The sequence below is a fragment of the Dromaius novaehollandiae genome, chromosome 20, assembly GCF_036370855.1.
Source record: "Dromaius novaehollandiae isolate bDroNov1 chromosome 20, bDroNov1.hap1, whole genome shotgun sequence".
Lineage (NCBI taxonomy): Eukaryota > Metazoa > Chordata > Aves > Casuariiformes > Dromaiidae > Dromaius > Dromaius novaehollandiae.
The window spans coordinates 14,276,309-14,304,230 of NC_088117.1; the positions used below are offsets into that span (position 1 = coordinate 14,276,309).

General features: G+C 47.5%; 1 long non-coding RNA gene across 2 annotated transcripts; it reads right to left on the reverse strand.

The window, feature by feature from the left end:
- Positions 1–53: 53 nt before the first annotated feature.
- On the reverse strand, positions 54–27,922 carry LOC112990454 (uncharacterized). Of its 2 annotated transcripts, XR_003261077.2 has the most exons (5): positions 26,515–27,922; positions 24,199–24,262; positions 5,825–9,574; positions 1,020–3,957; positions 54–302 (listed from the first exon to the last, which is right to left on the reverse strand). It is a non-coding gene; the product is annotated as an uncharacterized LOC112990454 (long non-coding RNA). The 2 variants fall into 2 exon arrangements; XR_010392423.1 differs by lacking the exon at positions 5,825–9,574.

A 27,922-nucleotide genomic window follows, 5' to 3' on the forward strand; every position in this document is an offset into this window, starting at 1 on the left:
CGGCTGCGGCAGGGCTCTGCAGGGCGGCGAGAAGGAATCCCTCCTCCCCTCCGTTAGCAATGGGAGATCATTCCTCACGTGTTTTATTCTGTATTATTTTGACATTCTTAAGTTAAAACAAGACCGCCTGGCACTGAGGGCGGCAGAGCCACGTCTCTCTTTGATCGCAGGTCAGCGCGCGGCTCCCGCTGGGCTGCCGCACAGTTTGTGTTCGGTAGCTGTGCTGGGAGCGCAGCGAAAGCAGCTTTGATTCCCCGCAACGCACGGCGCAGACAGGTCCTCCGCGGAAGTCGTGCACAGCGCTGGAAATCAAAGAGGGAGAACAAAAAAAGATCTCTGAGCCACGCAAAGTTAAAAGCAGTTGAGACTGACTTTATCTTTCAGCAATGAGAAAAGGTATAAGCCCCGGAATGTTTTGCCACGCTGAAACCCTCAAATCTAAATTGCCGCCTTGCCCAGCCCAGCACTGCCCAACTGTAGGAGTTTTACACGGAGACTGGTGGCAACTCACGCACATTCTGTCAGTTACAAAACTCCACGAGCAATGCCGAGATTTCCCTCTACCTTCTGGTAGCTCAGAGCAGTATTTGCCCACCCTGCTCTTACTGAGGTCACGTGCTGGATGCTCAGCGGGGTTCAGCACCGGGCAAAACGTTTGGGAGAGCCGGCGAGCGCCGCGGCTTGCAGCGCCAGGACGGGCAGCTGCCGCTCGCAGAAATGCCGTCGTGTCGGTGTGGCTTTCGGCAGCTGTGCCCAAACGCGCACGGCAGAGCCAGCTACGTCCCTGCCCTCCGCACGAGCTGGGCCAGAGCCCCTCGGCCGCCCCAGCACCACGCCGGGCAGCGCGGGCGGCAGGAGAACAGGGCACGCGGGACCCAGCGTAAGCTCGAGACCGGAGCTACCGCAGCCGCGCAAGGGCAGCGGAGCGGAGAGGCGTCCTGAGAAACGCTCAGAGGCCCAAAATGCTGCGAAACAGGCACAGGAGGCAGCGGCCAAACCCGGGACCCGGAGGTCCCTACCTGCAGCCTTTGGCGCTGGCGAGCGACGACCGTGGATCTCCTTGAACCTCCTCCGCTGCTCTCCTCCGCTGGAAGCCAGCGAGGCCGGACCGTCCCTCCAGCGCGATTCCTGCAGTGCCCCACCAGCCCGCCGCAGTCCCGCTCGGGGAGAGCCAGGCTTTTTGGTAAATGAGGAGGTATTTTACTGCCTGTGTTCATTTACGTACAATTATCTGACTAGGCCAACTTGCTGAGATCGATCCTTCATCTGCTGGGATGACCCATCTCGTCAGGACTCGGGTCTCGCTGAAGCGAGCCAGGCTGGCCGCTGTGAATCTGTGCTGCTATTGTGGGGCAGATGACCCCCTGCCACCCCCGCAGAAAACCTCCCAAATCCAGCGCACATGTTCTGGCACGCCATCTGATCCAAATTAGAGCCAGCCCTTGCCGCCTTCCCTTGCTCAGCACCGAATTCCAGCTGCGGTAAGCCACTAACGCTGTTACACCTAGTCTCTAATTTGAATGTATTTTACATTTCAATATATTATGTCTGAACTTTAAAAATTTCCACAAGAGAGGGATTTGCTCCTGTTCCATCAAGCCAACCTGCAGCACAGTGGCCTACAGAAAGGCAAGATTTGATATCAGTTGTCTCTTCCCCTGCCGAGGCATGCAGGAATGGAGGGGTGCTGGGGGCAGAGTGGCCGCAGACCCCGGGCCCATCTCTGCCCCCGGTGAGACATGCCCTTCAGTCATGATTTACAGCAAGGCTTTTGGTTAGAAAAGGCTATTCTGACAAACCTGCACTTTTCTGTAAAGGCTTCCCAATGAAAACTTCCATAGGAACACATTCGTTTTAGAAATTTTTCATTTTGGAACATTTTGAAATTTAATTTTGAATGTTTTGTTTTATTGAGCTTGTTTCTTTTTTTGTTATTTGTATTATTAACATTATTTCATGGCAGGCTAGTAGAAGTAATGTGCAACGAACTACCGTCTGCTGGCCCTATAGTGAAACAATTTGGCAGTAAGACGCCTTGATCTTGGTTATTGTTTTGATTAGAGCTAAATAGCAACTGTGTTTAATGACTTTATACATGATAGAATGGTTCATCTACTTCATTGCATCATTGTCATAGCATCAAAAATTAAAAAAAAACAAAACAGAGAAAGCCATTTAGAACATCTGTGTGAAATTTCAGAGGAGCAGCTCAGGCCTGAGGCTTCATGGGGACAGACGGACACCCTGGGTGACCTCGGGCATCTTTGCGCCATTCAGACCAGTTTTCTGTACAGATCAGCAGCATCTCGGGAGTGGGGTCTCTGAGAGCCTTGCACTAAGCAATGTCACCCTTCTGCAGCTTGAGTACTAGTATCCCAGAGGTGGCCGCGAACCTCAGCCTGCGTGCCAGTATCCTTGGAAGTCTAGCTTGGGAACGCTGTTGTCTCTCTCCTACCACCACCCCCCTGGACATTTACCTTTCAGGCAAGCCTGCGCCTTTCGGTTCTCGGGACCACGCAGGATTTGGGTGCAAGGCAGCCCTTAGAAACTGGCTGCTGCACAGGCCAAAGCAGCTCTTCTCCACCGATTTGCCTCGCCGCCGCCGGCCGCGGTGCCAGCACGCAGCACGAGCTCCGCGCATGCTGTGGCTCACGCCGGCGGGTCGCTCCTCAGCACGCGTCCCGCGGGGGTTGGCTCGCTCCCGCACCTCTGACCCGCCGGGACGCAGCTGCCTGCGAGCCAAAGCCTCCGCAGCGCGTGCCAGCCCTTGGGACCGGGGGAGGCTGAAAGCAGCCAGAGAAGACCTGGCCCCGCGAGTTACGCTTGCAAACCGCTCACTGCGTGACTCGGGGAGTGGATTCGACCTGAGCAGTACCTGCACCAGGTCTGACAACCAGCAGTTAGATTTTAATAACCAAATACCCACGCAGTGCTCCAGGGAAAGCTGTGGGCACAGCCTAGGTGAGGTACTCGGAGCTTGATTAGCATGCCCACTCCCTCTTGGCTGAACTGCCGAGAGCACGGTCTGTATATTCATGGAGATCTCCCATCCCAGCACCTCCCTCGTCTCACTCGGCATCGGGGCAGATTCACATCCTCCTGCCAAGGACGCGCACTAGCAACGCGATGGCCTCCTCCGCAGCGCGCTGAGAACGTTCCTGCTCGCTCGCAGATGAAGGCACATGCAGCTAGTGATTTTGGAAGAGGTTCAAGGAAGAAAATCCTTCACCAATGACTAGAGCTTTTGTTTGATTTTTTTTTTCTTTTAGGTTTGACACAGCCTGAAAGTTCATCTCCAAGGATGACATCAAGAAAGGAAGCAGGTGCAAGCCGCATTCCCAGGGATTGTTTTCCACAGCAGCCCAGGAACAAAGGCGCAGTCTTACCTGCACCTCTGCAGCCCGGCCGCTCACCGCCGTGTCAGCACAGCCACCTTCCTGGGGCAAAAGCTGAGCTAGGACTCCCAGGAAACTCTGAAACGGAAGGAGCAAGCAACACCCAAAAACATCGAATTCGGTTTGGAGAAGCTTGTTTAAAACTGTCTTTGCAGACTCAGAAGTCAGCGGTGGTATCAGCTCCCCACAGCAGGTCGTGCAGCATGAGCATTCTGGAGACAACAGGACACGGTTAGAAACGGAGCAGGGAGGGCCGGCTGCCTCTGAGCGATGGAGCCGGGAACTGGGGCGATCCTGGCCGGCAGCGTAGGGCCTGGCAGTCTGGCCCGTCCCACGGCACCCGGAGAGGTGAGGAGAGCAGCACGGGCCCGGGGCAGCCGCCAGCCCAGACCATCAGGCAAGGCTGCGGTGATGAGGCGGGTCCAAGACCAAGCTGGGACGTGGTCTGCAGGTCAGGTCGGGATCAGGTCTGGTGACGGTAACGGGAGTCAGAGAGATGATTTCATCTGGGTAAATTCCTTGTGCAAGCTACTTTCCATATTACTTAGATTCATTTTGGGAACTTGGGAAAAAAAAAAGGGAAAAAGAAATCACCCCCCAAATGAACAGGCTACACTTAAAAAATAAACAAATGCATAAATAATAAAGGATAAATAAATAAAACATTGAAAAGTGTGTGGTGTTGCATGCTTGACTACACTATCAGATGAAATGGATGTGAACTTCACCTTCCTGTAAAAATGTCGTTGTATTGAAAATGGCACTCAAAGTGTTAGCCAAACATGGACAAACCTTACCAAACTAACCGCTGAGCAAAACATGCAGCCCGGTAATCTATCAGGTGTGTGATTGTTCATAAATTCATCGAGAGCCTCCAGAGACACGCTGTTACCTCGTGGCAGCAGACGCACCACGGCCTGCTCGAGGCCAGGGGTTTCCAGTGCTACCTGCCATTCGGGTGCAGCCAGACTAACGACCGCCCGACCTCTGGCTGCGGCATTTCTGCTGCAGGTTCAGCCCCGGCGTAAGGCCCCTGCCGCAGCGACGGCCTGAGGGCCAGCCGGGAGAGCTGCCGGCACCGGCACCGGCACCGGCACCGGCACGACACGGGCGCCAGGGCCCCAGCGCTCGCCCCGGCCGCCGGCGGGTGCTCCGGCCTGCGGGAACGCCGCCGCCTCGCGCTGCCACCGCCCGCTCCGCCTCTCCCACGGCCCCCGGCGAGGGCAGGGCAACGGCAAACGGGAACCGCGCGTGCAGCCCCGGGACGACGGCCGGACCCTCATGTCCTCATGCCTCCTCATGTCGCTCCAGACGCAGGCGCACGGGGCGGCTCGCCGGAGCTGGAGGGCACTGAAAGGACGTCTCCAGCACGGGCACTCACCCAGCGCCCTCGTTCAGCGTCCTGCTAAACGGCGTTGTCAGGCCAGCCTGACCCACACGCAGCCCCCAGAGCACCGCACCGCAGAGGCCCCAGAGCACGGGTCCCACCGCAGCGGGTCCCACCGCAGCGGGTCCCACCGCAGCGACGCGCCGTGCAGTCGCACCAGGAGCGGGTCTGCCCTCGGCGCCGAGCTCCCCACGAAGCCCCCGCGGAGGCCCTGGAGGTGCGGGGAGAAGCCTGGGGCCGCCCAGCAGATCACCCTCCCCAGCGCCTGCCCAGCAGAGGCGGCACCAGCCCCAGCGCCAGCTCCTTGCATCGCTCGCTTTCTTCCCTCGCTCCAGCTGAACGCTGCAGCTTTATGCTCAGCGGACAAACATAAGGGAAAGCCACTTTCCTCCACAGAGTGGCCTGGAGAACTGCAAAAGTCTCCCTTACCGAGTGGCTCATGGCTTAAACCCGAGCACAGGCTGCAGGAGAGCGAGGCGGGGCAGCGCGTGGGTAGGTCACCAAGGGAGGAAGCAGGCGGCAGCTGCTGCTTCTGCCGCACCGAGATGAGGCTCGCAGTGTCAGGATGACAGGCTTTGAAACAGGAACCATAAGCACTGAGAGAAGTGCAGGAAACAAGCAGCTAGGATGACTGGAAGGTTCTGGTTCCACAATCGCAGACAAGCAAATTATAAAAATAACAGTAATTTTGAATGTTTCAAGAGATGAAATCAAAGAGGTAATGCTTAAAATAAAAGATTTTAGCTGTTGCATTTTACTTGAAAGACATAGAGAAATCTGTGTGACCAATAGCTTTTGTTGTATGTCTGCCAAGTATTCATATTGATTCGCTAATAATAGAATATGCAATACTTTTCATCATCAGAGAAGCTGTAGTTATTAGTCAACCTTGAGGTTGCTGGTTCAGTTCATTATTTTCAATTATGCTAATGGGAAAGACAACGTGCAGAAATGTGGCTGTAGACTTTGCTGGGATTGCTGGAACCCAGGACTTCTCCTGAACCACAAGCTGCCTCCCCCAGCTCCTAAAGGACAGACTCACCTGGAGCCCGGCTGGAGCTGGACCTGGCGTCCAGCTGCTCTCGTGCCTAACCAGGTGGAGTGTTCTGGATCCAGGGACAGGAGGTGGCTCCAGGGTGTAAAATGACTCTCAGTGGGTCAGAGACGCCCCTCCTGGACATCAGTTTTCTGCGATCGGCAGGAACCGCAGTAAGAAAGGCTAGGCGTAAAACACGCCCACCGCAGAACCGTGGCGGCAGGGGCAGGTGCGGCGTCACTGGGCAGCACCGTCGAGGCCCGGGCGACGGCAGCGTAACTGGGCGCCGGGCGGGAGCTGCTCTGCTCTTCCAAGCACCTCGATAGCCAAGAACTCTTTCATTAAACGTGCATGTATTTCATTTATTCCCACACTAAAACGTAATCTTCCTCTACAGATTCTTTCTTAGAACTGTTTTTATTTGCATAATGAAAATGAAGGTAGTAAATTCTTTGGTGCAAAAATTTTTTGGTTTTCTTGGTTTTATTTTTTCAGTGAAAGGCAGGGGCACCACCTAATGGTGAGTTAGAACCCTTGACTTTCCTTCTGCAATTGGCCAGATGTTAGCGTAATACTGAGACTCCAGGTAGCAGAAACAAAACTTGACTCTTCTGCTGAGTTTAAAATGTCAATTGTTAATTCTGATTAATTCTGCAAGCTTGATTAGGGTCCTTCATATCTCTCACACATGCCTATACCCCACATGCTTAAACACACACACAATTGATGTTAAGGAAATAAAGAGGCTTTTATGCCAAATGCATGTTTAATTAGACTTCATTTCTTAGAAAATAAGTTATTCTAGTGAATGAGGAGGAAAAAAAACATCCCGACTCTAGTCCAGGATTTGTAGTGACATTCCAGCCTCTCCCTGCTGAGCAACATTTGAGCTGGAACCTGCAAAGGGGACAGGTGCAGGTGCTTTGATAAGTCATGTTAAAAATACTGAATTAACTTCAAAGTGAGTATTTATCTTCATAAATTATTTTTTCACTTAGGCTCTTAAATTTAGCTCAGTGATTTTGCTTTCTGATGGCACAGTGAAAACAAAGACAAGAGCAAATTAAAGGAAAACTGTCAGTTAGTGAAATCAGTGTGTTACCTCTAATCTTTAACTGCATTAAGTTGAATCTCCCAGTTTCTAAGGCCCCTGGGGAATTAAAAAAACTCAATCACCAGTCCTGAAGTCCGTAAAGGTGCAGAGATCGCACGGAAGGTTTGCGGACCAGCATGTAGCTAAAACATCCACCTTGGAGGGAAAGGAAGAGTCGGGAGCAAATCCTGCTTTCGGCAGCCTCGCTCCAGAAGGTGCTTCAGCTGCACTGTGCTAACAGGGCACAGGAGAGGCAAATTAAGGAGTTTTATATCCTCCATTTAATGAAGTATATGCACCAGGAAAGGACCAGAGGAGATGGTGTGCCTAGGGCTGCAGCACTGCTTGGGGAAGGTCACAGCTCAGCACCGTTGTCTCGATGGGGCTCAGCCCTGGGGCTGGCACCGGCAGCATGGTGTGAAGCACGTCTGCTGCCACTGCTTGTCCCTGCGATAATCCTGTGATTGCAAAACCCGCTGTGAGCTCCACAGTGGGAGGCTAAGAAATTTAAGAGAGGAGCAAAAAATATAGAGGCATGCTTAACATCCTTAGAAGCTGGCCAGACAAGAAAGTTGTTACCCGCTAGCTGAAGAAACTATGTTCAGGAACACTCTGCTTACCTGGGAACTGGCACAAACAGAAAAGAACTGCAACTTTTTATTAAAAAACAAACAAACAAAAAAAAAACTCGCACGGTTGCTGCCAAAGCTGGATTGTGAAATAAATCTCTATGCACCAGCTACCACCCACAACCCTGGCTTCTCACTGCCTACATCATCAGATGCAAATGGAGAGAGGGAAAGGGGATATTATTTGAATAAAACTTCCTTTGAGAAATGTTTGTCAGTAAATCTGTATTAAAAATAATATTTCAATTAGACTGTAATGATGTAGCTGATATCAGGTCCTATGTTTCTTCGAATCTATTAAAAACATATACTTCAAAAAAATAATGTCCCAACAGTTCATTATCGCTGCAAAGATTTTAATCAAATATTCAATCTGGTGAAAGTTAGCAGAAGCCTCTTACACGTCCTGCTTACCTAAGACTGTGGTAATTGTTGGGTTAAAAAGTCGTGGTCTGCTACACTAAATGCAGCTGCATTTCAAACTGTGGATGAAACACACAAGTAAATGCATGTGTGTATGATATCTGTATCTGTTAGGTGCAAATCCACTGTGGCATGGTGAGGGAAAACAGGAGTTTCAAATGCAGACCATGTAACTGCGTCAGACACCACCAAAGAGGGGGAGGAGTGAGCCTCCGCTCTGGTTTTTGTGGTCCATAGCAGAGCACCTGTGCTGGAAGTTGCTGAGTATCAAAGGACAGCGTATTTCTCTTGCATGTTGACAGAGATCGACATGCTTACATACTAACTGCACAAATCTCGTATCTAAAGGAAGAGCATTCCCTTTACAAAATGCTTAGGGACTGGTGCATTTTTGCACCTAATTCAGGGCAATTCAGGATACAGGTTTCATTATTCAAAGGAAAAAGACTCTCCCCTCCTTGAGTGAAGCGGTGTCCGCGAGACCATCCCATGGTGCAGGCAGCATACCTCAAACGCGCCGTGGAAGACGTCTTAGGTTCAAGCCCAGGTTCTGTAAACATTGTGGAGACCGAGTGAACTAGACAAAGAAACAAACCTGCATCCTCTGGGGAGGACAATTAGCATTTATGAATAAGGCTTCATCAGCTGCACTGCTTGATAAAACAAGTCTGAAAGTCCCTGCCCACATGAGGCTTCCTCAGGAAAGACATATAACACTTTACATGTTTGACTCTGCAAAACCAGGAATCTGTCTCGCCAGTCTGTCCTCCCAGTATTTGCTCCGGACTTTTTGCTTTTATTTTTCTTCTCATGTTGAAGTCTCAATTCCCAGCTGCTATACCAGTCCTGCCATTAAGAAGGGTGCTCAATTCCTCACCATGGGGAAGAGAGTCCTGTATCTGCCCCCGTACTGACATCTGCACACGTCTGCTCCACAGCAGGCATGGCCCTTCCCTCTCCAAGTCTCCAGTCTTATAATTCCACTGCATTCCATGTTTATCCCTTGTTTTCTCCTCCTGACCATAGCATTTCCGAGACTTCAACAAGAGACTATCAGTCATATATCAGAGAAAGTCTTCTCTATACACGCGTCTCGATATGCCCATCCTTCGGTTCGCTCCGAGAGCACTTGTCGGCAGCAGCCGGTGGCTGTGCCTACCTGCTCCTCCGTCTTCTGTCAGCTCCGCTATCCATGGGCAATATCCACTACCTGAACCAAGCGGGGCCAGCGCTGGAAGTGCTTGTAACGACGACACGTGGCTCCTCTGAGCTGCACATCGTCTGTGCCCCAGGCGTGCTTCCGCCCTCGCTACTTCCAGGTGCCCAGGGAGTTAGGAGATGGCACTCGCTGATAGAGCGAGGCAAACCTCCCTCGCAGGGTGGAGAGGGCAGGACATTGCCATGTTCCCAGTGTTTGTAGCTTTGCAGCATTAGGCAACAGGTCTGTAATGAGTATGTGGAGCTCGGGCAGTCTCCCTAGAGCCAAACACCCGCCTGCCCTTGTCTGACCTCGTCCTGCTACAGGCAGAGACCTCCAGACCTTTGTTTCTGCCCCTCCTAGGACAGTAAAGCAGGGACCCTGTGCGCATGGTGAAACACAGCACTCCAGGCCTGAAGACAAAGACAAAACAAAGGTATTGGTAGCTTCATTTGAGACAATAAACCGTGAAGTACTGCCTGAGAATGACACCAGTCACTGCTTGTCCCCGTCTGCCTGTTGGAGGTCCCATGGGAGTTTGGGTGGTGCACACACACGATGCTGGCCATCAGCACAAGGATGTCCTGGGATCTGCACGAGGGAGTCTACTTCAGGCATAAGGTAGGGCAAGATGCATGTTCCCATCATTAACTTCATCAGTCTGTCTTGCAAACCAGAACATACAGTTCTGTAGCTGCATGGGCAGGGAGATAAAACCTGGTATGACACTTGCGTCCTGCGGACATTCACTTCAGCCCCTAAGCAACAGAGCTGTAACATTGTCCCTTGTAACACCGTCACCTGTAGCATTTCGGGAAAAGAAACTTCTCTTTGTTATTGGCAAAGAGTCATAAATATGTAGGTGAAGTGTCTTCCAAGGGATGCAGAATTAGGGATTTAAGACATGTAGAATCATGCAGCTGTCATAAGTCTTCAAGATCATTTTTAATATGCGTGTGTGTGAGAGAGAGAGCATGTGCACACGTGCTTACATTGTCTTGATTAGCATATGGAACCCCTGCACAAGATGATTAATGGCCTGTAGAAGCCACAACTTTAGAAGAAAAATCATTGTTTTGTGTCTGCAAGAAATCCTGTGAGGTCACTATTCTTGTTCCTGCAATTAGAACTGGTCTGGCACTGCAGAAATCTGTTTCATTGCCTTCCTCAGTGCATAGGATACAACAGACACACTGGTTTAAAAGCTTGCTCTTAGCAAGCTGCAGACCCCACAGGTGTCAAAGTCCATTTGCATCCACCCAGAGCTGCATTTTATTTGTGGTTAAGTAGCTCTCACAAGTCTCAGGCAGGATCAGGCAGGCTCCTCTTGCTAAATGCTGTATACATGCATAGTGAGATCCTGTTCTTGCCCCAAGGAACTTTCAAGGGAGAATAAGCATCCAGACTCCCAAATGTCTCTTAACTGCTTTATTAGGGAAATCAAGCTTTCTAACACCTCATGCTTTTCCAAGGCAAACATATAGATTAGAGTGACCTCTTTTAGGAAATGTCAGATGTCCTGTATTTCTCTGTAGCTGACTTGTGCTAAGCAACCAGCACCTTCACTGTCTCACCACCTTTAGGCTTTAATTAAGGAAAACCTCGGAGCAAGTCGAGTCTAGGTCCATGCCCTTCCTTGCTTCCCTGGGGAACCAGCACCTGGCTGCATCTCTATCACGGACCAGGAGACCTCTCTCTCTCGGGGCTGGATTAAGCACAGCAACCTGAGAAGCTCTTGCAGTAGCTGCTGGTCATTATCTGCCATGTAATAGAAAGTCCCAAACACTTTCAGCCTCTTTGCTAATACGGTAGGGCCAAATCATAACACCTCAAGCAGTTTAGATCAAGAACTCCCTAGTCCTTATTAGTGTTCACAGCATTAGCAATGTCTCCTGCAGATAGAGCCTGGGGGAAAAAGAGCATTTCTCATAGCTCCATGAAACACTAATACCTGTAGTTTATGTAGTCAGAGCACTTGCAAAATTATAATAACTGAATAAATGTAATGATGATGAAGATATCTAGCACCAGAGCCTGTCTCAAACACAGGAAAACTGGAGTAGGGAGACAGATACTATCTAAAGATCATTTTCTTCTAACTCATCTAGGAAGGAGTTTATTCTATGCACTCATCTAGCTATACCCTTCAGCTTTAGATGAATCACCATTTTACAGCATACTCGCATGGAAATGTGGAGAGTATTCCATTTTCTACAGAAGTGGAGAGGCATAATTTTTCATGTAGCTTTGCCAGTCTAATGCACACACCTTTACAGAACAGTTTGTCCTGCCCTCAAGGGCCTCTCTTTGGGACCGATGAGGAAACTCATACAACTAACCTAACTATTAGATCAGTAAAGTCACATGAAAAACATCACCTTTTGCTTTTTGCATGAAAAGGCTTTGGGTTACAGTTTAGAACTTTGGTTTCTTACTAGTTTCTCACAAATATTCATCAGAACTTTCCTAAAAAAATACTCTTATACACTGACAGGGCAAGTCTAACTCTGGACGAACTTTCAACAGGTGTAAATAACACCAATATATCTGTGGTGGATTCTTTACTTGTACCGAAATGGCATTTACATGATAGTCTTTTGCCACCCATATGCCTAGACCTACTTTAGCTTGGCATCTTTTCATAGACATTACTCTGCAACTGTTTTCTCCCTGTCATGTTTAAGGTGTGGACAGCTTCTATCAGGATCAGTAGCTCCTGCCCAAATCTCTCTAAACACTCGTTCATTTTCTAACAGTTCCAGTGGCTCTCTGAAAAGTCATCTCCCCCATCAGCCTCACTTATTTAACCAGACATGCCAGCGAAGTGCTTTCATTTGAACCTAGCCTGAAATCCATTACTCAGCCTTTAATTTTCTTGTTCTATAAATACAACCTGTACTTTTTCATCATTACTCCAACAAAAACAGCTGAGAAGTTCCTGTTGCTTTCCTCTTTGGCTTCAGAGATCTACTGGTCAACCAAAAGTAAAAAAAGCCATAGCTACCTATCATGGCAGCAAATAAGTGCTTCTGGAGTGCAGGGCTAGTGCCACAGCTACTGTCACTAAGTGTGGTCTGCTCTCTTTTTCACAAATCCTCCTTAATAGCCACATTAAGATGACTATTGCCTGCTCTGACTAATAGAAATCAGGCATATCTCTACCACTTTTTCAAAAATGCTTGACTTTGCTTGCTAAATTTAGCAAAGAGGAATGTAGCCTGATTTCAGTCTTGATAAAGTAGAGGTGTGGGCAGCTTGCTTTCTTTTTGGAAGAGGATTTGGGGACTTTTGACCTGATATGACCTTCACTTTAATGCTTTTTTTATAGATTTATATTGAAAAAACAGGCAGGACTTAATGAATTGTTTTTACTACCAACAGGGTGTAAAATCTGCATGTGACCTGCCTGCACTGCAGCAGCAGGCAACACTCTTTGCTGCAATAGTCAACTCAGGTTAGGTCACGGCAGGTCAGGAGATAATCTCCAAAACCATTGAATAATTTAAAGGGTAATTCAGTGGTCAGCAGATGTCAGACCTTTATAATTCCATAAATCATCTCTCCAAATGATCCCTAAATTGCATTAGACAATGAATTTTACACAGTTTCCCTATTGACAGTCTCTTCTACGCAATGACAGATTTGAGGTGGGTAATGGTACATGCTCCAATTGTCCTGACAGCTTATATGACAAGGAAGCCATGCTGATTACTGCCACTTGCATTCAAAACAATGTGTAATAGTGTCCTACCAAAAGATGATTCCATAGGACACTTTCATGGACACAGAGGCTAACAGTTGCAGGCTGCTGTGTCCTTAGGGTTCATAGGGAACACTTTGTACTAGATCTTCACTTTTGTTTCTCAACTTGCTTTGAAAAAAAGAAGCATCATAGAAGCATTCAAATCACAAGTTATGTGAGTTCTGTAGACTGTGCAATGGGTTCTGCCACTTGCTCATTTAATTCTGAGCTGAATCTGAATTTTAAAAGTATTTTCATCCAAATATACAGATATTATTTTGTTTTACTAAAAATTTTTCGCTTAGCATGCACAATAATATGTAGAAGTGTCCTTTAATTAATCTTCTTTATGTTGCTTCTTTAAATATCTAAAATGATTGTGTTCTCTTTCTGTTATTTCTTCTGAGTAAATTAAAGTGTCCAATAAGCTGCTGAGTGAAGTCAGGGATATTGAGATACACACAATGAATGTGCAAACCCTGCAAAGAGAAACACAGCGTTACCCTTTCCTCCTCAAGCAGAGCAAAGGTGCCAGCCCTGGTGTCTCCTGCAGCCCAAAGCACAAGCACATGCTCTTTCAGTCTGACTAGCAGTTAACAGCTCTGCTAGCTGGTTGCCTCTGATTGAGGCAGGGATAACAGTCCGACAGCAGAGTTCCCTCACCCCAGAAATGCCTGGGCAGCACAGAGCCTTTTTCGGGGCAATAAAGATTTTTTTTCTCGAAGCTCATTAATAGACTCCACAAGGCACAGCAGACAGCTCTTGGTGCTTTTTTGTAGTACTGTCTTATGTTTCCATTGCTGTTATAGAACAATGAAATCTAGAGGAAACTAATCTATCCATTTATTTAACCTATAAAACTGATGAGCAGATTATCCAAGGTTACTGTACCTGCTTCAGAGATTAAACATCATTTGGAAGTCAAAGGGCAAGTACTTATCGGCTGCAATGTATTTGATTCAGAGCCTTGAGCAGGATTATATTTCTCATGGGTATTTGTGCTAATTTCAAAGGCTAGACTGACAGACAGTGTCTGAAAACAAAAATATAGAAGGATGGATTTAAACAGAATGTTTTTCTTTCCAGAATCCAGAGTGGCCTTATTTTTCAGATGCTGGACCGAAAAATACTTCCATGTCCATGAAGGATCAAGGGCTACCAAAACAGACAAAAGGAAGATCTGTGGTTTACTGGCATCACAGTTCACATGGTTCATATTTCTACTAAGCTTGCCGGGCTGTTTCACAGACCGTGTGGCTTGGGATTGCTTTCAGACACAAAACTATGCACGGAAGTACAGATTTAGATACAACCCAAGATACATCCACAGATATTTGGTGCTTCTGAACAATCTGTATTGAATCAAACCTGATTATATTAAAGTATTAAGTACATGTTGTCTTTAGAAATTTTCAAAGGCATCTTTGGGAAGTTGTTATGTGGAAAATTTAAGTAATAGTTTTAGTCTAAAAGGACAGTGTGCCATCTGAACAAACAAAGTCTGCATAGTATCTTTCAGGGCAAAGGACTATTTCACTTGTAACTACCATACCAATACCATTGAGTTTTGTTATTCCAGCACATGCTGTAAATGAAACATTTTTCAAAGTTACTTGTTTATTAAGACAAATAATTTTTGCTTTAATTCAGAGTTCCCAATGCAGTATTAGAAAAAGCAGTGGGAAAGAAAGGTCTGGGATGACTTAGGGAGTTACAGAAAATGGACGGTGTCTCCTGAATCCTGAGCAAGGACTGTAGTTGTTACTTGACAAATGATGCGAGCTGACTGGAAAGTCTCACTCCCTGTGGCATATAAAGCAGTTGTAAAATTTGTTGGCCAATCATATCCAGTCATAGGGGATGCCAGAAACTGATAAGCGTTCATTGTGTTGAAGCACCTCTCAGGTCCGTATTTTTGCACTGTAGTGCAGAACTTATTAATAAGCAGTGCTAAACCCATTCGGGCAAACTTCTGGTTTCCTGGACTTTAGCAGCCTGGCTTGGAACTGAGCTAGTTCTTTGAGTCCTTCTGCACTGACTTCTACAAAACATATAGCCAAGGTCAGATGGCTAGGAAACTTGTTGATAATCCAAGGACACTTTCAGCAGACTGTATAAATGGGCACAAAATTAGAGAAGAGACAAAAAGGAAGCTTCCCCCTGCCTCCATTCCTCATTTATCTACAGGCACAATCAAAAAAACTTTAACCATAGCTTTTGCATGTTGTTTGTTACATTCAAGACTTTGTTTAAAGTGCTACAACTGTCTTTCCTGTGCTTTGACCTTCTGCCATGTCCGAGGGCTTGTACAGCTCTAAGAGACCTTCCAGGGCATCCTTACTACTTTTAGTTATACATTTCCCTGCTTCCCCCTCCTGTGTGTTTCGATTTTTTTCCCCCTAATTAGACTTTCGTAGTCTATTTAGAAAATACGAAGGTGTTTGAAACTAATGGAGCATTTCCTCCTTGAGAACCTGCAGTGAACAAGAAGGTCCAGCTCTCACCCTTGCAATGCTTATCAGAGACGAAGGCACAATGAAAGCCTTGGCTAGAGCTGCTTCATTCTTCTAAGCAGTAATAATCAGTGCTATTGGCACTGCTTGCAAATTAATGACTAGCTAAGAGAGCTGGCTTGGGACATTAATTGCTGCAAGTCATTAATTTCCTAAGTCCCTAAGCCAAGGTCACAATGGCTATGACCCATCAGGGTTTGCATGCTGCGTAGGAATAGAGCTTCCGGCTCTGCTCCACGGTGTCACCTGGCAGCACAGGCAAAGCTGCCGTATGCACGCACTGCTGGCTCAGGCACACTTCCCAGCTCACTTCTTCAGTGCATGCCAGTTCCAACAGCTCTTGGGCACAACCTCTGACGTGATCCATCACCAAAACCCTGTTCTGACAGGGTGCCATTCCTCTTTACCTCTTTCATTACCTAAAGTGAAGTCACACTACAGCACTGGGCCAAACAGAGCATATAGAAACACAGTGCTGCAACACTTTGCTGCCTCCCAGCTCCCTTCATGCATCTTTGTCTAGACTGGGAGTTGCTGAAGATGCAAGCTCCAAGGAAAAGTGGAGAAGACTGGATTCAGGCACAGGAGCTACTAAGGTTTTAGCTCCACAGCTTAAAAAAAAAAACAAAAACAAAAACAAAACAAAACCTTCTCTAGTGTTTTTCATTCTCTCACAGATCTCAGAATTTCCAGATCTGGGTCAAGAACATAGTTAAGAGTATGCTAAAAGCAGAGAACTGAGCCTGGGCTCCTTTTGCTATAAACAACAACTGCTAAAAACGAGTAACTAATCAAGGCTAAAGAGCAGATCTGGGATAATCCCAGTTCTGGGTACTGGGGTGGAAAGTTTCTTCCTCCAAACAGCAGCAACTCACTGATCACAGCGGTGGTTGTCTTGTGCCATGCTCTGCCACACAGTCTGCATCTGGGGCTCTACCAGCATCACCCTGGAGCTGACCTCTGCTCTCCCTGGTAGCCTGCTGGCTGTCGCAAGGGTGTCCATGTACAGCTGCACACCTGCACCCGCTACAACAGAAAGACAAAGCAGCGGGGAACATCTTTTAGTGTTACACAAGGAGCAGCACTCTTCAAGATATAGGCTATCCGAGGGTTTCTTCGCCGTCCCTGCGCAGTCCCTGCTTCCCTGATGACAGCGTCACCCGTCTGGAGCGCGTCTGCTGCAGCCGCCCTTCCCAGCGCTCCTGAAGCGACATGGCTGGAGCACTGCGAACTGGTTCAGATCACGCTAAAGCCCCCTTAGTGGTTAGTGCTGTGGGACATTAGTTCTGGATGACTAATTATTTGGTTTAAAAACAGGTCTTTTGTTTCTTGGGCTATAAAGACAACATGACCACTTTCTGTACTTTTGACCCCAGGGAAAGAAAAGCCACAGATAATAGAATTAAACCCTCATTTCACTTGAGATAATATTTGTGTAAGCTCCCTTAGTAAAACGTCATGTACACTGCCAAGTCTGCAGGTTATCACTTCCACAGTCTGAGTGTTTGGAGACAGGGCTTGGAAGTAGGGGGTATTTGGGGGAAAGCTCTGAGAATTATAAGAGCTGTAACTGTAGAACTTTTTTCCTACTCAGCCCGATGTTTCCTTCAAGCCTTGAGCTCAGACAAAATAACGGTTAGGATATTTTTTATTGGCCCAACACAGAAACATTATATAAGGTTTCAAGGCCACACAGATGATTTTCCCCCTTATAGTAAGGCTCTCTGTAGACTTTGCAGGGAGAAGAATCAACACATTCAACTGTGATTCCAATTGTGTTCTCCTTTCAAAGGATTATTTTAAAATGCTAAGCACCATGAAGCAAGAGTGCAAGTCCTTCCCATCAGCGCTCAGAGCTTTTTCCTTGCTACCCTGAAATCACACCAACAATAATAAAGCTCCTTGGCAAAGTGTTAGCGACGTGTCATTCCATTCCAGGGAAGAAATGAGCTCCCCCTCCCTTTCCTGCTGCAGTCCTGTTGGGTTTGGATGCCCATACGGTTTCAGATAACTAAGATCAGACTCTTCCATAACTTGAGGGCTAATCCCTCCATTGCCTTCTCCCTTCCCCATCATGCACTGTTCCTTAAAACAGGGTTGCCTTGCAAATTGCAGAACATTCTACAAAAGATACCAGCAAAGAGATCATTTCAAACTGTGTGACATAGGCAGCAGTCTTGCTGCTGTATCTGATAACACAGAGCTTTTTCGAATGGTTTGACTTTGTCATAAAGAAATGGGGGGGTTAGAAACTCCATGTAAAACAAAGTAGTACAAGCTTCGAAAAGTACAAGCCCATTGTGTAAACATCCCTGACACCTTTGGTACTTCCCGACTGTGGAACACAGCTCCAACCCTTTCTGCACAGGAATTGAAACTACCTGCTCCTAATACTCCTGTCCTCTATCCATCCTGAGCACCCTTTAGGGGCTGTGCGTGTTCATTCAGTAATTACACTGCAGTATAATGTCCTCCTTAGCTCACAGGTTCTCACTGTTTCCGCATCTCTCACCTCCATGCAGGAATTACACAGGGAAACCACTGGACTGCTGCTCCTCCCCATACAACGCTGGCTTTTGTGGGAAGGCCAGAGAAGCTGCTGGAGCCAGCGGAAGGAAAATAAGAGACAGCAAATACTAGTCCTGGTTTGTGCCATACACTTTGGTGTCCGATTACAGAACGGTCCAGCCAACAGTGGAAATCAGAGTCCCCATGGGTGGCCACAGCTGACGCATGACACAGGAGGCAGGTGGTGTTTAACTGGGACATATGCATATACAGCTCCTCCTTCATCCAGATGAAAGCCAAAAATGACCTAGCAAACACATTTGCATGGTTGCCTTTCACGTATAGTTTAAATATACATCTAACTATCATTCTCCTCCCCTTACAGAAGTCTCATCGAAAGCCACCTCCAGAGAGGTCAAACTGACAGCTACAGTTTTCCTATTGCATGTGTTGTCATCCTCTGTGCCGCGTTCCCCTCTCCGCGGGATACAAAGCCAACACCATGCCACTGACTTCTGGGCAGAGCTGAGGTCTGCCCGTAGCACATCAGTCACCTCTCAGAGCAGTGCCTGCTCTGAGCAGCTCCAGGGCCTTTGCCTGAAATATCCAAAAGCCAAGAGAAAGCTGAGCTGTAAATAAGCTCTGGGAAGGAAATGGGCAAGGGTGTGATGAAAAAAATTTGGAGAAAGCAATTAAAGCAAATTACGTTGTTATGACTAAGCTGCAGAACTCTGGGATTAGGACAAAGTGAGAAATATTGGAAGCAGAAAGATCTTTAAGTAATGGTGCTTAGGACTTACCAGAGTTTATTATGGCTCTGGCGGTGGCCAATATAGTATCACCTGCCAAAAAAGCAGTATGATCTCACATACAGGAGGTTTGCTTTGCTACTTATGGCCAAGCCAAGCCCTGAAGCAAGACCCAAAGATGACCAGGAACTAGCTTTCATACATTTCCACAGGAGATGGGCATTTGCTAGTAACACGAGGTGTAGTCTCGGCTCTCAGGCAGTAGCAGCTGGAGCCTTCACTTTCCGCTGTTCTCCAGCGCATGAGATGATGGTTTCTAACCGTCACGTGGACTGTGTGGTCCAGAACATTTCGGCAGTAACATGATGATGCATATACGCATCTACAGCTCAAAACACATTTGTAGGCATAATCTCAGGAATTTGGGTAGCTACTAAATAGATTCCAGGGTCTGCATCACTTCCGTCCCTCTGGTCCAAACCTGGCACACAGCTCAGCGCTACACCCCTAAAAATAGTCACTGAGAGAAGAGTCTCTAATCTGGAAGGACAGATGTACAATAAATAGTACATTTCAAAGGATAAGAGGACCTTTGCAATTACTTAATGTCTACTGTGCTATGATACCAAGTAATACAATAATCCCTTATTAAAAAGGAAAACAATTATTTGAACAGAAATCTAAAAAGCGCTTATAAAACCTTCCACAGCAGTTTAAGCATATTTTAAAAATCATACTTTTATTAAAAAACTCTAAAATTCTGCATGAGGAGGGATATTCAGCTAAAATCCCAGAGAACAGTTGTAGATAATTTCTAGCTGCCTTGCTGTACGAGCAGAGTTCTTCCCAAGGATTTCCAGCACACGTCCTCCATTTCCCCCAGAAAAATAAAAGACAGGTCTTCAGTATTTCTGCTATTGCAGATACCTAGTATTGAGCAACAAACAGGACACAAAGGGGAAAAAAAAAGCTTCTCAGTCCTCTTTTTCAGCCATAAAAATGCTACAGAGGATACAAACACTATTTCTTCTCTTTTGCAGGTCACTTGTAATAGACAAGCTGCTTGTGATGCATCCCATGCTGGGACCAGCTATAAGCCATGCATCTGCTGAATTTAGGAATAAAGAGCTAGTCCATAAAACGTGGAATCAGAGGAGTGGCCTCAGGGGCATAATGGTGCATTACTTCTGTGAGATCAGAGTGTTTCGCTAAAAGATATATGTGGTTACAGGAAAAAGGGCTTCCAGGCTTTTTGATTATGTCATTATTTATTGTTTGCATTGTTCGTTCTGCTATGCTAGATCGCACAGCAGAGTAACCTGAGCGAAGGCCTTGCCTCCTGCTCTGGAGCGTGCATTATTTACCATCATTTACCACCGCAAAGGAAGCATTTGCTATGAAGTAACTTGTGCACAAGAACGTTTAAGCTGTTGCTTATCTAAGATCCATTGGCCTCCCAGCAAGTGTGAAAAACACTCAAATTTAGGAATAACCTTGTTCACAATATTTCCTCTGTGTCTCTTTCTCTGTTCCTTGTCACTAGATATCCTGCTTTCATGAATGTCTCTCTGCCAGGAGCACTGTTGCTAATTTACTGAGAAGAAGTGTTTTTACAAAGAAAACAATTTCAAATAGTTTTTCTCACTGCAGTTATAATGACCATAGCCTGTTACTAATTACTTAATTCATTACTTTCCTATCTGAAGAATCATTGCAAGCTCTGAGCTTTACCCAGAGTGAACTTGAAAGACAAGTGATTTCTTTTTTGATAAGGACACTTTAAAAGATCATGGTTTCTTCTGTGCAATGGCAAAGCTCTTCCACGAGCCTCAAGCGCTCCCATTGCCAGTTGCGATGATTACAACAACGGGGCATAAAGAGAGGTGGGGAACGCCCGAGCAAGCCCTGCCTCTCATCACTGCTGTTTTTAACCGCAAAGCGCTGGGGAAGCCCCAAGGGAGGACGTCAGGGGCTGGGGCCCGTCCTGCGGCGTGGGGGGACCCAGCAACACGGCCGCGCCAAGGGCTGGGCAAAGCTGCTGGGAGGTGCAGGCACCCAGGGGATCCCGCTGCTGCTTGCGTACCAGCTCCAAACATGCTTTTCAGAATCAGTCCATGCTTTCCTCAGGGATTCTCTCTGATGCATCCACCTTTTTAATTCAGATGCCAGCTTCAGCTGCAGTGCCAAACACAGAAAATAAAAATTCCTAATTTCCACTCCAAATGCCCTGATTAACATCTGCCTTGCTGGGCTCGCGACTTACTCGTTTCCTGAATGAAATGTCAGACGGTATCAAGCCAAACGTCACACCGAGGTCTGTCTGCCGGCTCCGCTGCCCTGCCCACATGCAAACACAAAAGCCACCGCAGCCGAGGGTTGCTCTGCTCCGGTGTCCTCCTCCAGCTGTGGCTACTAGCAACACCAAGGGGAGATGCACCAGCCAGCCTTCCCTCGTCATGTCAGCCATCGCCTAGGATTTCTGTGTTTTCTCCTCAAAACAATTTCTGAGATAGTTAACACACATTGTTTTTCATAACCCAGATGATCAGCATTAATGAGAACTTTCTTATTGATCAAGTCTCCTCTCAGCTGATCTGTTATCGTTCCTACAGCTGATGCCAAGCTCACAAACCTGTAATTACTCAGCTCATCTTGTTTATTAGCTCTTTCCATGTTAATACAGTGCTTACAGCACTTCCCTACAGTCCTCATCACAGCTATTTAACCCGAGCTGGGGCTGCCTGTGCTTAGCGTTTGATTTCAGTGGTTGGCCTGCGAACATCCTGATGAAAGCGGAGAGGCATTTCTCCTTTCTAACTGTGTGAAACAGCATGATGGAGACTGGCAGGATGAAGCAAGAGGCATGATGAGCAGGAAAGGGAGCAACTTTGCCATATGCACAACTTAATTTGACATCAGTCCAGGCAGAATTCCAGCTCCAACCACCCCTTTTAAGATCAAAGAATGAAAATCCATTTCATCCTGCTCAGACCTTAACTACGAGAAGATCCCAGGCCCTGGGAGGAAGTACTGACCAGTTGACTGTTTGCAGCCCTTATTATTCACTAGATACACCCCAAAATCGTGACATTTATAAAGCAACCAGTGACCACATCCTCTCTGAATCTGACCAGCTGTGGGTAGATTTCCTAAGCTTTCTCTTCTGTAGGATCTCTCTGTATCAGAGACTCATAAGAGCATTGCTCTTTAGCTTTGTCAGATACAAAATGTGGATTAAAAGCAGCTTGAATTAATTAAGCTTTCTTGTGAGATTTTTGTCCAGGAACAGAAATATGTCTCTCCAGATTGAGATGTCTGTGCACATTTCTGCAGCCAGATTTGCAGCTTTCTGAGAAACACCGTTTGGTCTTTCACACGCTCTTTGACTTGGTCTGATATCTGTCCTTCCTAAACCTGGCTCTAACGGTCAGGCCAAGCAATGTGTTTCTGCTTAATAACTTCACACAGCCCAGCAGCACTGTCCGAGCAGCGCCGAGTGACAGGCAGCGATGGCTTCCGCATGCTGAGGGGTGTCACTTTTATTAAGTAAATCAACACCACGTTTCCCTTCTTATCTTGAAAGCTACGGGAGGACAAATTACATTAGCATGGCGCTCAGCTTTGGCTCCCGCCATGCTCCAGCAGCAGCAGACCACAGTTGCACAAGCCTCTGCCCTCATGTGCTGTCGTCTGGCTGTTGGAAAGGCTGGGGCAGGCTTGACTACACTCAGCTCGGACAGGTTTGGGGTGTTTTTCTGGCTAAAATGCAGAGGCAGGGGCTTCGCGCACACTGGGGAAGCAACTATGGACCTTATCACTGGTGGCACAGAATGATTCGGGCCCTGCTGGTTTCACATGGCCAACCGGGGATGAGACCACACTCACCCGAGGCTGATAGGGCTGGAAATACCACGAGCACTCACTCTGCTCTGCCTCCATTGGTTCGGGCTCCTCAGAAAGTCCAGGTCAAAAACAAAGTCATAGGTCAAGATGGGATTTCTGGAGATGAATTCATAGCTTTTTCTCACTGCCCAGAAAGGGTTCTGAGACTTATAAACTATCTCAGGGAAACTGGCAGAAAATATACAGAACAGGATTACTAGATGATAGCTAAATCTGATATACCAGTGAAAGCTGTGCCTTTTGTTGCAGGAAGATATACCAGAGGGATCTGTTGTCTGTGTGCACTCCTGCTAAAGACAAGGCGATTCTGAGAGAGTGAGCTTGGATTTTCAAACAGCTTTCCCATAAGAAACAAAGCTGATGAAGACTCATTCTGGGGTCTAATCAGCCAATTAAAGAAGGGGAGACAAAGGACCTGAACAGTCAGCTGTCACAGGACCACCTCTGTTCTCATGCAGTTCTTGTGATATTCTTTCACATGATGCCGACTTGCTGCAAAGAATTCTCAATAGATTACAAAAGTGAAAATTAATACTCTATTTCACTCTGTGAGTGAGCAAATGTACATGGATGTTTCTTTAGGCCATGATAAGCAAAACTGATCCCTGGCTGTCAAATTGCACTAAGTCACAATACATGCAAGACACCTTCCCAAAAAAGCTTCACAAAGAGTACACAAGTATTAAGACTCCTCATAAGACAACAAGGACAGCCTATGTAATTCCAGCCTCCTCTCTTAGATGAAATATATTCCTATTAATGATGAATAAAAATAAATACTTGGATTTTGCTTTTTGTTTGTGCCTGCGCCTGGGGGATCTTAAAGCTTCTTACATATCAAACAAAATGCAATGATGAATATATGTCACTGCTTTAAAATGGTAATTTATACAGCTTCTATCACAAAGTAAAGAGGCAAAATTAGTGACTAAGGGTTAATCACCACTGATATCCTACAATAAACAGTACAGGTGTCCTTTGCTGTCCATACCTGAGAATGCACACATCTGTCTGTACATGCATTTTAAATCATGGCATGTAGAGACAAACTGTCCTCGTGCCCTAGACATGTGGAAAAGGGACAGGCAAGAGTAACAGAGACAGAAGCATTAAGGCACACAGATCCAATGAGGAAAAAGCCAATTAGAAATAGCTGGGTTCACGCAACCAAGAGAGCTGTGAATCTGAGATTTTTGTGTGGACTGGTCTTCTACTAAAAAACAGGGAACCTGAACCATGCAGCTGCAGAAGGCCTTTCGAGCCAGTTGGGTAATTCATCCTCTTTTATTGCACTTAACTGTGGATAATCCAGCACCCTGAAGCGTTTAATTCACCAGCATAAATGTCCCCTGCAGCAGCACCTTCCAGCCCCGGACTCGGCTGCGGCAGGCAAGCTCCGCTCATGGCACTGCCCTCGGCCAGGACGCAGCTGGCCGTCGCCTACAGGTGTGCTCCAAGGGAAGCTGGGCTGCTTTCGGCAGGCACACGAGATGCGTGCAGTGCTTGGAGGCCGCGGGAGGGCTGTGGGGCGGAACCGTTCCGGATTGAAAATTATTAGCAGAGACTACATGCAGAGTTAGAGGTTAAATGTGAATTTATAAAACAGCTTCTCTTGCACTCACCTGTCAAATCCTGGCCTCAGACTCCCATATTGCCCACGTTAGATTGATGATCTTGAATATCCTACTAAAATAAGGTAAAAAAAATCTGGGTTAGGTGGCTGTGATGTCATCAGGAAAAACAGAGAAAATCCTACCTCAAGTCCTGGCTGAAATAATAAACAGGAAATGTTATTTAAACCTTGCTTTTAAGATGCATTTATCCTGCACGTCTGCTGCATAAGCCCCATCTGGGATCTTATACTAGATTGTGATATTTTTGTGGGGGGTTTTTTGCAAAGATTTACAAGCCACATTCGTAGGTTTTTTTCCCCCAAAAACAAATATGAATGCCTAAATATATTGCTATAATTCGACTGAGACAATTCATTAGTATTCTGGGAAGAAAACAGGTTAGTCAGTGCCTTCTTCAACACAGGTACTATATAGAAGGATGCAGGACAGAAACAGTGCATATACGTTCTTGATATTAAGTTGGACACTCAGCAAACTAGTTAAAGACACAATTGCAGCAAGGTGAAGCGTGGAGTAGCGGTCTGCACAACCACAGACCCATCGCCCACGAGGACACATCATATCTGCCAACCCCAATCCACTCCAACAACCAGCGCTGAAAAGGCCAAGTCCCTTCTGGGATTTAAGTAAAGAAATTAGATGCAGAAAGAGAACTACATCCATTTTGTAAGGATGAGTACCAGATCATGGGTCTTCACATTTTTTGTGACGAAAACCTTCCTGAGATGGTTATTCTCATGAACAGCCAAAACAGACGTCCTTTTGACAATATAATTTGAAACTCCAGAAACATAGTTCAGGATCAGTGCCCTGTTCACATACAATCTTTATTTACTTTGAATTTTTTTTCCCCCTGTTAGGTTTTTTTTTCCCCCTTAGCTTGAATTTTACAGCACTACAAGAAAAAAAAAAAAAAAAAAAAAACTAACTCCGTATTGATCCTTTAAGGTTAAGATCTTGGTGCACTTAAATTATTCTAACCCAGAGAGTTTGAAATTTATAGTCCCTCTTGAGCCTCCCTGCCTCACCAGCTTCCTTGGGAGGACCCTGCTGCAGGCTGCACGCCAACTGCAGTAAAATTTAAAGAGGTGAGAGAGAAACTTCCCAGAAAATATAAACATTTCATGGAAATGAAATAAGTCTTCCCTTATAGGAACTCACCTCAGCAAGCTTTAGATAAATGGAAAGGTATTCAGAATTGTAAGTGGATATAAAGTGTGGTGTTTTAGATACATTTGTTTATGAGCAATGCAGAAATGAGTATTGTCTCAAGACTGCAGAGGTGAGCAGCAAAGGGCTGTCAGTCCCCTTCCCCCTGCCCGGGGTCGGCCACGAGCACCGCGGCACCGACGCGGGTCGGCCGGCTCCGGCTTGTGCCTCCCTGCAGGACGAGGGCAGCCGCACACCTCCGCCCGCCGCGGGAACTCGTGACAGCGGTGCGCCCGGCGAGGGGTCTGAAACCTTCCCCAAGTTCAGAGATAGGGAATTCGGAATAACAGCAGCGAGCGAGGTATGGGAAAGCGCTTTCCTCCTGCTTCCAGGTCTCCGGCTGACACTACACAGAAGGCTCGCATGACTGCGCAATAACAACAACGGGGGAGAGAAATAAAGTGCAAGCACAAGACGGGCTATAAATTCAACCGCACCGGGCGCTGGCTCCACGGCCAGCATGTCTCGCTGCTTGCCGTGACCTACACTTCCTTGGAAAACTCACTGCACCGGTGGGGGCCTGGAAGCTGCCAGGACAAGGACACCCTGGAAGCAAGACTCAGGATTTTGGAAGGGGGATTTTGCCTGGGAAGAGGCTAGAGAACCCCCAGCCAGCACAGCTCAGAAACACGGGAGGCTGGTACGCGCCTGGTGCTGCTCTGCCTGGAGAGCACCGACGTGAAGACAAGCCTTTCTGCCCACCCTTCTCAAGGCCGGTTATTCATGCAGAGAGCACGGGTGAACGCAGTGCAGGTGCGGGGCCAGCCCCGTGCAGGGGCCGCTGCTGCCCGGCTGGTCGGGCCTTTGCTCACGCAGCACTCTGCCCCAATCAGCAGCTTTTCCTTGTAAATCATTAACTGACCCCAAGCAGACCCACAAGAAACTAAGTTCACTTCTGTGCACACACACAAAAAAGTCATGCCTCTAACCAGGCTTGTCACATTCCCTGGCTTAATAGGAAATAAAATATTGCTGGGAAGGGAAAGCTGATGCACAGGATGAATCACACAATTTCACCAACCATTCCCAGGTTTGTTAAAGCATTTAACAAACTCCCTCCCATTTAGTCCCTCTGAGGTGTCCCATGTCACTTACCGAATGTCGCTGCCACCGACACCACGCACAGGGACATGTTTCGGTGCAAACAGACGGCAGCAAAGCGGAGCAGCGGTGCTGCGCCGCCGTGCCACGTGCGCTGCAGGGACGGGCACGTTTCTCACACACCAAGCAGGGAATCACTGCTCTTCCACTGCTAAGGGGAATATCAGCAAAGGAAGGCAGAAGCTCCTGAAATAGAGATCCAGCTAACGAGCTGTGTAAACTGGAGACACCTGCTACGGCAGCTTTGGAAGTTCCTGTCTAAGGAAGCAGCACGTGGGAGTCTATCTATCTCTGCAGTCGCACTGGAAATTTTCTGCCCGTTTCTTTTTCAAATTGTTTTCCAGTAAACACCTACCTATATAGACAAACCATGGCTAATTCAGCACTAAAGGCTCTGAGCTGGGGAGGCAGCTGTGAGTGCTGCTGTGGGACCAGCATCATCCTCTCCATAGAGCCAGGTTAATAATTTAGGGTCTCATCCGAACCTGCAAGCCACTGTGCTGCTCCCCGTGAGCCGCGGCTGCCGCGCGGGAGCGAGCGGTTGTGCTCCCGCCTGCGGGCCTTGCGGGCCTTGCGGGCCTTGTGGGCCTTGCGGGCCTTGCGGGCCTTGCGGGCCTTGCGGGCCTCGCCGCCCCGGCGCGCTGGACGTGTCGGCGCTCCCCGGGCGTGTTTCCGTCTCCCGCCCGTCACCGCGACGAGCTCTGGCGTGCGGCGGGACGCCCCGAGCGCAGCACCGCGCGGGGAAGGTGCCGGGGCCGGCGGCCACCCCGCAACACGTCCGCGTGTCCCGCAGGGGCGTGTGGGGCAGCCGCCCCCGCGTCGGGGCACATCGCGTCCGGGAGGGGAAGAGCTGCCTTGTAGGGAGCATAAATCAGGGCCCGCTTTCGGCTTCTCAGATAGGGTATACTTCGTATGAATATAATTATAGCCTCTGATGCAAATAAAACAAGATGTGACAGATCCAGAAGGCTGCCACTGCTAAGCCGGTGCTATAAAACTCCCGTAAGTGACTCGCCGCTGGCAGGAAGTTCAAAGAAGACTCTGCGCTCCCCTGACATTGATATTGTGCCTGAGATATCTCTTTTTAAAGCTTTTTGCTGAATTTTATCTACTTTAAGAAACAATAATTAGTTAAGATTGCCTTAGACTGCATCATTTAAGGCAAATTTTTTTGTTTCAAAGTACCAAGTAGCTTTCTTCCCTGACCAAAAGCCGCTGGCGTTCTTTGTCGTGTTTGTTTGGTGATTTTACGTCTCCACGCTGCGACCGTGTATCCCGCGTTCCAAACCCGACTGCGGTTGTTGTCGTATTTCTCTCTGAAGTCAGCCCTGTCGCATCTCTCCGCATGAACGCCCCACCCTACCTGTCCCTTGGACAAACAAACGGCATTTTTATACGTAAA